Source organism: Xenopus laevis, chromosome 1L (assembly GCF_017654675.1).
Source record: "Xenopus laevis strain J_2021 chromosome 1L, Xenopus_laevis_v10.1, whole genome shotgun sequence".
In the NCBI taxonomy this organism is placed as follows: Eukaryota; Metazoa; Chordata; class Amphibia; order Anura; family Pipidae; genus Xenopus; species Xenopus laevis.
In genome coordinates, this window is record NC_054371.1 from 126,755,128 (window position 1) to 126,766,634 (window position 11,507).

The window sequence follows — 11,507 nt, forward strand, 5'->3', positions numbered from 1 at the left end:
CGCCAATTCGATAGTCGAGGAGCACAAAAATTCGAAGTTTTTTTACTTCGAATCCTTCACTCGAAGTTAGTGAATCGTCCCCCTAATGTATGTTTATAAATTGTCCTGCCTGATTAGTATGTATGGAAAGTGTATATAATTTATGCTTCTGACTAAAAAAATATAGCCTTTTAAAATCCAGTTCATTAATGGGCAGTAGTGATGGGCAAATTTGGGGCTTTTCGCTTTTCCGAAAAATTTGCAAGTTTCCCGCGAAATTCACGAAACGGCGAAAAATTCACGTAACGGCACTGGTGTCTTGGCGAAATTGTGCCAGCGTCCAAAAAAACAGATGCCCACGTCCATTTTTTTTTACACCAGCGAATTTTCATGGCGGTTTCACGAATTTATTCATTGGCGGCCAGGTTGAATAGTTTCAACTGCCCTGTTATCTACAAAGTGTTTGTGCAAGCACCTTGGCATACATTTCACAAGATGAAAGGTAGCAGTACAGGGTAATTCAATAAATACTCCTCCATTCTCCAGTACACAAAACCACTTTTTTAAATGATCACTTTTTGCATCATCACTTACTCTAAAGGTTAGTTCTAGTGATGCGTGAAGATGCCCCATTTCATTTTGTGAAACCAAGAAAATTAGGGAAATGTATTGTCAATGTGTGTTTTTCTGTGCAAAGGCTTTGACATTTCAGCGGATTTTATTTCTGTAAAATACATTGGAGTCAATAGGCATTTTTTTATGGTGACTTTTTCTGTGCAAAATACAGTGGAGCAAATGGATGGTTTTTACTCTCTGCAACTTTTTTCACACAAAATACATTGAATCAATGGGGACCATGTCTTTTCATTGTGAAAATTTGCCCCCGTTTTATGAATAGATTTGCAGATAGTGAAACTTGGAATTGAATTCCAACATGAAAAATGTTGCTCATCACTAGTTAGTTCTCATTAGTTCAGCATTCAGGAGTTACTGCTAAGAGTAATCACTGACATCTTTTTTTATTTGCAAGCATTAGCTGGTCTGACTGATTGCTAATATATACTATTAGGGGGTATTTACTAAAACTCACATTGACAAAGTCAAACTAACTGTCATCCACAAATTTAACTCATTTATCAAAAAATCAGCTCAAAAAAGTTGTTGCAAAAAAAGTCGCAACAAATTTGAATTGCGTGACTTTTTCAAATTTCGACAACTCGTATTTATCGGATTATCGGACGAAAACCAGTGTGGATCATGATGTCAATCTGGGCATTTTTTCCTTGTCAAAATTCAGCAACATATTTCACTCATACCATGAATTTCTATTTCCGTATAGTGGATTTCAAAAGTTTTTTCCCCATAAGCTATTTTTCTCTTTTACTTGCAAGAGCAGTATTTCAGCATTAACCTTTCATTATGTTACTGTCCATTTTATTTATTCAACACATTTATTGTAATATGTAATATAGAACTTTATTTCAGTATTGAAACAGCTAATTCGTTTTAAGTCACTGAAAAATAATTTTTAGGTTGTATTTATTTGTTTTATTATATTTTACCCAGTATAACCTATACGTAACTAGTAAGTTATTTTGGTCTATGGTCTATTAAGTCTAAATGAAAATTAATCAGAGAATATAGTTTTTATCCACAAGCTACAGAGTGGCGGAACTACCCCCTCAGGGCCCCCCAGCAGCTCTCGCGCCACTGTAATCTGGCCTGAAAATCTCATATGGAGGGGGGCGGGGGGCCCTGCTGCGCGTCACGCACCAGGGCCCACCCCCCCTCTAGTTACATTACTGACAAGCTAAGCACATGTTTACCAATTTAACAAGGTCATATATAGATTTATAAGAAACATATACTTGCTGCTACCCTGCAAAAAGGTTTAATAATGAAAAACTGTACCACAAGGACCTTAGAAGAAAATGTATACAACAAACCGGCAGAAAAATGAGTCCAGGTTCAGGCATAGGGCAGGCAACAAGTAAGCAGTGTCTGTAAAACAGGCACTAGATTGTTGCAGGTGACATACAAGTAGCAATCCAATATCAGGCCAGGAGTCAGAAACCAGGGAGTCTAAACCATAGGAGAACAAGGCAGGGCAGGATCAGACTTACATGACAGGAACTTGGAACATGAACTCAGATAGAAACTTGGACAGCTTGGACAAAACAGCATAGCTAATGATGCTACACAGGTTGTAGGAAGAGGCTTATATAGTCCCTAAATTGGGCTATATCCTGCAGCTGGATTTTAGCGGGTTAATGGAATGGTTATCAGGGAACACTGACAGGGGGAAAAGTCATTGATATCATCCACCAGGCCCCAAAATGACACTATCCTGAAAATCAACCCCAGAAAAGCAGTGGCCAGAATACCTCAGGTCCCTGGTTCTTGTCCAGGGTGTTCCTGACAGTACCCTTATAGCAGCAGTTGCAAAATCACATTTAAATGCCCCGTAGCTTAGTTTTTATGTCACCAGTCATTTGCTTCTTTTACCAAATGCTACTTATAATTGCCTGAAGTACCGTAATTATATAGCAGTTAATAACTAAAAATGTTTCTGGTGGAGAGAATACAGTAACCTTTTTATTTTAATTGTATACATAAAGAAAGGTCAGTATACCCGCAGATTTACCAAAATAATTCTGCTTAGTAAGGGATAAGATTAGTGATGCCATAGAAATAAGGCATCATGATTCTCAGGAATAGTGAAGAATATCACAATTCAAATATCCATGCCCTAATCATTACATACCAGACCATCTTCACTGCTAGAACAATTTTACGTCTAACTTCTTGTTATGGATTTATAAATATAGTTGCAGCTCTGTTGGAATTGAAAATGAACTTTTAGTCTGCCTCTCAGTAAGAAAATAGTTACTTAGGCAACATTAAAATTGCAGGTGAAAATAATTAAATATACAGCTTTCAATGTTTACACTGGTAAGTTAAAGTATAATGGCCATTTCTGTATTGTTCAATGTTATGTCTATCACAGAGTATTCTTAGCTTGTATATAGGTTTTAGCAACTGTTATATAAATAAATCCCCATTAAAGGGCAAGGAAATTGTATTAACAAGTTAACTTATCTTAAAAGGCCTACCACTAATGATGCCATCTCTCCTTGTCATTACACTCTGCAATAAGCTGTGTGTCAGTTCAATCCCTGCATCATATACAAAACCACTATCTATATTTAGAAACAAGTTCCATGATTCATCTGAATTTCACAAAGACTCTTGTTCATGCGCAGTTCGGTACAGTAATAGGTGGCACATGCATATTACAAATCTTCTGGAAAGCTTCTTCTGTTTCGAGAGAATGAGAATTACCCATTAGTTAGCATCCAGGGGCAGGAATATTGTTGTTTGCAAGAGCCATCTTGTTGATATCACTTGAAAGAACATTGCAGCGGCGAATAAGAAGAACTTTAGTTTACTATGAGCAGACACATAGGCGGATTATGTTTTTTTTTTGTTTGGAGAGGCTAAGGTCGGCAATATACAGGCTGCCTTAAACTTAGATGTAGCAGATCCACTGCTGGTCCAACTATGGGGCAAATTCTCTAACCTGTAAAAATTCTCCAGCGCTGGCTTTGCGCACATCGCAACACTTCGCCAGGCCTAAATTCGCCTGGACAATACTAATTCAAGAAGATCCGAAGTTGTGCACAGGGTACCGAACGCTGCCGAAATTAGAGGAATGGGGGGGCTGTGAGGCAGTCATAGAAGAACCAATGTTTAATGCTCTGTGGGTATGGAGTTCCCCTTTGGTTTCTTAAAAAAATAACATGAAAGGGCAAGAAAAGGGTTAATGATTTTATTATGGAACTACAAAGCCAGTAAATGGGCTGTAGGAAAGATAAAAGTAGTCAGAGGAGCAGATAAAATTTGAGTTTACGTACTGTCTCTTTAAAAATTCAACTTTGACCAAAACAGACCTATTCGACCAAAAAAAAACCCTTCAACTTAATTTCGGTTGGTCTTTTTGAATTCGAATTTCGACCCTTGATAAATATGCCCCAAAGAGTTTGGAGGAGTATTACTTCCTGGGTCAGCAGCAGCAGTTTGTTAAATTAATCTTACAGGAATTCTTCCATTCACAGAACTCCTTACCACCTCTTCTGGTTCAGTCCTCAAAGTAGAAAACCCAGTACAGCCACTTAGCCAATTAGATTGGTTGGTGGGAGGTTGAAAGTTCACTCTCTAGTCAATCGGATTTCAGTTATACAGAGACTAAGGGGCACATTTACTAAAAGGCTAAGTGACTAATGCTGTGACTAACAATGGCGAAAATGTGTGACGTCATTTCGGAAATTCGCCGATTTACTAATGGTCACTGGTGTAACTTCGCTAGTGAAGGAGATAGACTCTAGAAGTACTTCGCTCCCTAACGCCAGGCGAATTTGCGGTCTGGCGGATGGACGTAACTATGCAAATTCACTAAGATGCTGATTTTACTAAACATTACCTCTTGGGCCAGACTTGTCTTCGTCACCTCAGACCAGGCGAAGTGCAAAAAGCACTGGTGTCTTTTCCTTTTTTCAGGGTGATAGGCTGCAAAAGAGGGTAATTTTTTGGGGGGTAACCAGCTTCCCCCCTATATTTCCTAACATATGGCACATAAACTATACACTGGGCTCATGTGTAGGGCAATACAACACTCTATTTTCCTGGACACTCCATGTCATACTTACCGGGATAGCCCCGCCCCAGTGCTCCCATCAGAAGGACCCTCCCCAAAGCTTTAAAAGCCCAACCCCACCCCCCAGTCCGGTGTCTTTTTTTCCTTCTGCTTCAGTTTTTTTTTTTTTTTGCTCCTGTTAGAAGCAAGTTTTCTTTTTAACCTTGGGGAAGCAGTAGGGCTGCTGTTAGCGTCCTAGGGACTCGGGTTGGTCCTGGTGATCTTTTACCCCTAAGCACATTACCTCAGGTGGAATCTTCAGTGTTTAAACATCTGGATCAGGTAGGCACAGTTCTTACTGTGGCTAATATCATTGCTTTCCTTGATCCATGTGCCCTCCAGCCTGATTACATCCAGGTCTGTGGCAAGTGCTATGTCCCCCCATCCGTATGCCTACCTGGGCATGTCTAAAAAAGCGTCCAGCGGCATTGGGGTATATGGCTCATACACCCTTTATGATTTTTACGGATGGGAGAGGGAGGTGGCAGTTAGGTACGTTATTCTGATAACAAATATTTAGTTAGCGGCCTGAACCTTATGGCCTCCTTCTCTTTTTTCCCCCACATGGGGGTATTATTTTTTTCTTCTGGAGGAATTTAGGTGTCAGAGCCAGCTGCCTCCCTCAAAAGACTTTCCCAAGGTTGAGGTAATTGGCAGCTTCCAGGGTTAAATAAAAGAAAACCCTGAGGTCTTAAATCTACTGGCAGTTAAAGCTAAATTTAAGCTGAGAATGCCACCTTGTTCCAGAGTCTCTTAACTCTTAAAAAAGTATGAGCCATGTTGGCCATTGGAAGAACTGTGCAGCTGCAAGGCTGATATATACGTTCTATGAGCAATGATAATGCAATGCAGTGATAATGCAAAACTGTTTCTACGTGCTGAGAGCAGCTGAGAGCAGTTCTATGCAATGATCTGCAGGGTCTGAAAGCAGCATTAATGCAAGACTTGTCTATATGTGATGTGAATGTTGCAAATACAATGTTAGCCTTCTTATTTGATACTATGTTGATCTGCAGGTTCGGTTAACAGCAGCTGCAGGTAATTGGGTAATTACTCTGGAGGTCAGTGTTCAGGTTCAGTTAATGAACAGGTAGATCCCCTCCCAGCCCCTCCCTTAGCAGCTCAGATTGATTATCTGAAACATCAGGTAAGGTTCTGTGTTACGACTCTTTCCTTTATAGTATAGGTTTGTGAACTAAATTAACATGTACTTCTTCTACTCTGCTTCTGATTTAGCTAGCTTAGAAGCTTAGACATTGCTGTATTTAGCCAGTATATATATGTGTTTATATATGTGTGTATATGCGTGTGTATATGTGTGAGCATGTGGATACTGGCTAGCTGGGATGGGCAGCCAGAGAAAGGGGCCTCTTTACTCTTGGGCAGAGTGCTCTGTCTGCATGATGTAGGAATTCCTAGTCCTGGCACTACTGAATATTGCAACCAAACTGACTGTTTGTTTCAGTGATTCTAGAGCTGGCTTTAATAACCAAATACAAATCCATATGTTATACATTTATGGGCCTGTCGCTGCATAAGGCAGTAACCAAACTGTCTGTATATGTGGAAACAAAATGTGTATGTTATACATTTATGGGCCTATCACTGCATAAGGCAGTAACCAAACTGACTGTATATGTGGAAACATTTCAGTGATTCTAGAGCTGGCTTGAATAATCAAATACAAAGGCATATGTTCTACATTTATGGGTCTATCACTGCATTTTCTAGTAATCAAACTGACTGTATATGTGGAAACATTTCAGTGATTTTAGGACTGACTTTAATAACCAAATACAAATGCATATGTTATACATTTATGGGCCGGTCACTGCATAAGGCAGTAACCAAACTGACTGTATACGTGGAAACACTTCAGTGATTCTAGAGCTGGCTTGAATAACCAAATATAAATGCATATATTATACATTTCTGTGTCTGTCACTGCATAAGGCAGTAACCAAACTGACTGTATATGTGAAACATTTCAGTGATTCTAGAGCTAGCTTGAATAACCAAATACAAATGCATATGTTATACATTTCTGGGCCTGTTGCTGCATTATGTGGTAACCAAACTTACTGTATATGTGGAAACTTTTTAGTGGTTCCAGAGCTGGTTTTAATAACCAAATATGAATGTACATGTTAGACATTTTTGGTATAGGCACTTTTTAATATTACACCAAACTGAATGTAGATGGGGTAACATCAGTGGTTCGGAGCTGGCTATAATAACCACATACTAATGCACATGTCATACATTAATTGGGCCAGCCACTGGTCACTACTATAACCTTACTGTATGTATATGCTTAAACATTTCAGTGGCTTTGGTGCTTACTAAGGTTATAACTAAAGTAAATGAACATGCTATACATCTCTCTGGTTTGGACACCAATCAATAGAACAACCAAACTGAAAGTAAATGTTAAACTGATGAGTAATGGGTGTGGTAAGGTTCTAGGCATTTCCGGAGGGTGCCTATATAACCTTCAGGTTTGTATGTAAGCATGGTAACACAAGTTAAGGCTCCAGTATCCCTGGGTCATGTCTGTTTCAAGTAACTTTGATTTAGGTTATAAGCATGGATTACTCTTGCAAATAAGCCAATAGGGTAACGTATGCTTGCTGATAACAGCAGCCAAGACTGACTTAAAGGCGCTAGCCAAGTCAGATATAGGTATTATGAACTTAATTAAGTACGTCAGCTGTGTTGCAGATAAGTATTATACCCTTATTTACAGCAGTCCATAATGGCTTAGGGGACTGTGTCCCGGTAAGTATTCCACAATCGGTATATGGGTTACACATACAGTAAAGGTGGTAACTGATGTAGACATGTATCTTGTCTAAATGGATTGGCTAAGGCCAATTCTGATTCATATAAATGCTATGTAATATATAGGATTATGCACCGTTACAAAGATGGTGTGAGGGTAGTGGCCAATTCTGGTTTAAAGGTATACGACTATATTGCATATGGGTGTTATGCAATAGTCAAACAGCAGGTAGGTATTATACAATGGCTGTATTATAACATGAACTTGTAGACCACAACTTTTGAAGTCAACGTGGTCCATATATTTGCTTACATTCAACTATAGGCTGTTGGAATAGTTATCAGTCTTAAGGATCTCACTAATTAGAATCTATGTTCTACGACTGGACTTATTCCTGCTGATTAAGAAAATAAGATAAATACGTATCCTGCTTCTGCGATAGGATTGGCCTGGGGCTAAATGGACGTAGACATGTTTACAGTCATATATACATTTAACAAGGATTCTAATATCGCCACAGCTGGATATCAGGAGTGCAACTTATCTGGTCTCAGTCTGGAAGACAGTGGGTGCATCAGTCAGTGCAAATGTTTGGTTAAATCACATACTGTATACTGTATTCACTACTGCCACAGGGTTTTAGAGCTTTGCAATGAGGTATTTTATAGTACAGACCTATTTAGTTTGTCTCCAATACAATAGGGGTCAGCTCTTGGACTATATATTCATGGGACATATTATATTAATGGGTACCATATAAAGCTGGCTGTAAAATTAGGTATTCTCCATCAATTCAGTTATAGCTAAAAGTTTTGATCCACAGGTTCGTTATAACAGGCTATTCTGTAATGTTAATCCATATGGGGGACAGGAAGCATGCAATCTTGGCATGCTGGGTTTTCTAAAGGGCTATGTTACTCTGGGTTTAGCCTTTTACACCACCATAGACTGGCCTGGCTAGTTGAGGTACCATGCTTTTTGAGCCATTTCCAAGAGTCCTCTTGTGGATGTTATGCGGTTGGAATAAACGTGCTGGTATGTAGTAGGAGTAAGACTATGTAGAAGTGTTACTCTGGGTTCCTATCCGCTTCTATTTAATAAGAGAGAGTTCTCTCTTTTTAAATGTAATTGTCATGCTGGTTTCACACTCGGTATCATTACTTTGGTGTGGGTTCCTTTAAGGAGTACTATTTCCTTTTATTCTCTTCCAGTCCATTTCCTCTGAAAATAGAGTTCACAGATTTCCACAAGGTGATTTTGGTCCACCTTTGGGGGTTTCATTCTTCTGAGTTTTATCTGGTATAGATTATACTCGGCCACTTCCTTATGTGTAACAAATTCCCTCCCATTGGGATATTAGCTTGCTAAGTCCCGGTAAGTATGACATGGAGTGTCCAGGAAAAGGGAAGATTGTATCATACTTACCGTGATCTTCCTTTCCTGGACACTCCATGTCAGGTTTCCCATCCCTTTTTCGGTAGTTTCTAGAAGCTTATTACGAGACACCGGACTGGGGGGTGGGGTTGGGCTTTTAAAGCTTTGGGGAGGGTCCTTCTGATGGGAGCACTGGGGCGGGGCTATCCCGGTAAGTATGACATGGAGTGTCCAGGAAAGGAAGATCACGGTAAGTATGATACAATCTTCCCTTTTCTTTTATTAAGGTTCCCTGGGCTTGTGTAGTGTAATGTATTTGCTGCAACATTTACATCCATTAAACTTTAACTTCCTGACGTATGCAAATTAGGCAATGCTATCGCAACTTCGCTTTGCTTGGCGCAGTAATGCTAGTGCAACTTCGCCAGCGTTTGGCGCCCTGGACGCCACTTCGGATTTTAGGGAATTAGCGTTGTCCTGGTGAATCTACCCCTGGCGAGGTGTTGCGCTGTGAGCGAAGGTGTCAGTGGCGAATTTTTGGAGGTGAGTGAATTTGCCCCTTAGACTTAGAGGAGAAAACCAGCAGCACAAGGTTTGCAGGCATGATGCAGGTGGTTTTTTTTTTTCACTTGAATTTTGCTTTTCAGGTGGCAGATAGGTTCAGAGAGGTTTAGCCTCTCCTAGCCTTACTGAAAATCCTCCTATGAGCTGAAACTACATGGGACACACACAAAAAGCATCACAAGCTTTTCCTTGTCCTTTAAACACACTTAGGAGGGTTTTTACTAAAACTCAAGTTCATCTAATTTTTTTTATTAAAACAAAGTGGAACTCCCATCCACGAATTGAACTTATCAATAATTTTTTTTCGAAATGTCATTGCATAAAGACGTTGTGACAAATTTGTGCGTCTATTCAAATCATATGACTTTTTTGAATTGATGCTCAGAAAACAACTTTATCGAATTGTCGACGCAAAAACTCGACTTTATCGGATTATCAGACGAAAACCACAGTGGATCATAATGTCAAGAAACATCTTCAGGGACATCTGCCATTGACTTCTACATGACCTCACCAAGTTTCAGATGGAGTATTTTCAGATTCAGATTTTTTGCAGTTTTTGGGTATAGTAAATCTCTAAAAATTTTATTTTTTTTCCCCTATAAAAATTCACGTTTTCCCCTTTAAAAAAGTGAAAGAAAAATACCAGAAAATTTGGAGGTTTAATAAATGGGTCCCATAGCCTATGTATTCCACAGTTAAGGAAATTTAATTTTGGGGGTGTTGTCCCTAGAGGTTTACAAATGGGGACCAGAAGTATAAACATATTCTAAGAGGGAGAACCTCATTTCCTAAAGAAAAAGTCACCCTAAACATTCATTTGTTTGATTTGCTATTTGGATAATTTATTTTGCATCTAAAATCTAAAAATTTGAAATGCCCTAATAATGAAATGAAGAATTTTCTACAATTAAAATGTAACTACTGTAGAACTGTTTGGTGCATTAGTATGTAATTATGTATTATTAAGACAGAAAAATACTTGACCCCTTGTGCATCAGTATCCTGCCTGCTAAATACACTAAATAAATAGCACACTTGCTATTTCCTCTTTTGCATGAACATTAGTGCCCAAAAATTTGTAAACCTATATGTTAACCATTTTTAAACTACTTACCCTTCAGCTATGAATGACAAAACTCGGATTTTTAAAATGCCCCCTTAATAAATATAAAGTCAATCATTGAAAAATATATAATTTAATGAATATCCTTCACAGTACAGATGATATGCCACTTTTTTTTACTGTTTTGTCACATCATAGTGGATTTTATTTCCAGGAAAATGTGATGTCTCAGTCTGTCAGGTATGCAGGCCTTTTCATTCTTGTTAACAATCCCACTTTATCTATCTTAGAAGACCTTTTGGCATTGCTTGGAATGTTGCAGTACTTTGAACCATAAAAATACATTTAAATAGTTTAGATTTTATGGGGTATAAAATGGCATAAGGCTCTTTCATCTATGAATTGGTGGCCTTCATGAAAACGTTCAACTTGTATAGGATACAAACCATGTTGCATCTAGGCATATCAGAGGTTACATAAAGAACAATTCTGGATATGAACTGTATGTATTTGCTTTTTTATTAAAAGAGGTGTGTAGGGTTGTGCAATAAAATGCATAAATGTTACCCAGGTGTAGTAACCCAGAACAACCAATCAGCAGGACACATTTACTGGTTACCTGTTTAAAAGGATAACTTTGTTCCTTTGAGGCTGAAAAATGTTAATGCTTTAATAAACTGGGAAACTAAAGTTGTCAGAGACGATTCCCATTGACTTTTAGGGGCAGATTTACCAAAAGTCGAGGTGAATTTTCAAATTCAAAAAATTCAAATTTTGAGCTATTTTTGTGTACTTCGACTAGGGAATAGTCCAAATTCAATTTGAATTTGAGAAAAATTTAAAAATTTGAATATCAAAATGTATCATGTACTGTCTCTTTAAAAATTCAACTTCAAACTGCCAAATTGCTGTTTTAGCCTATGGGGGACCTCCTAGAACCTATTTGGAGTCAATTGGTGCACTCAACGTTTTTTTTCAAAAAACTTTGATTCAAATTGATCGAATGCACAATTTATTCAATTCGTATTATTCGGATTTGGCCGAATACG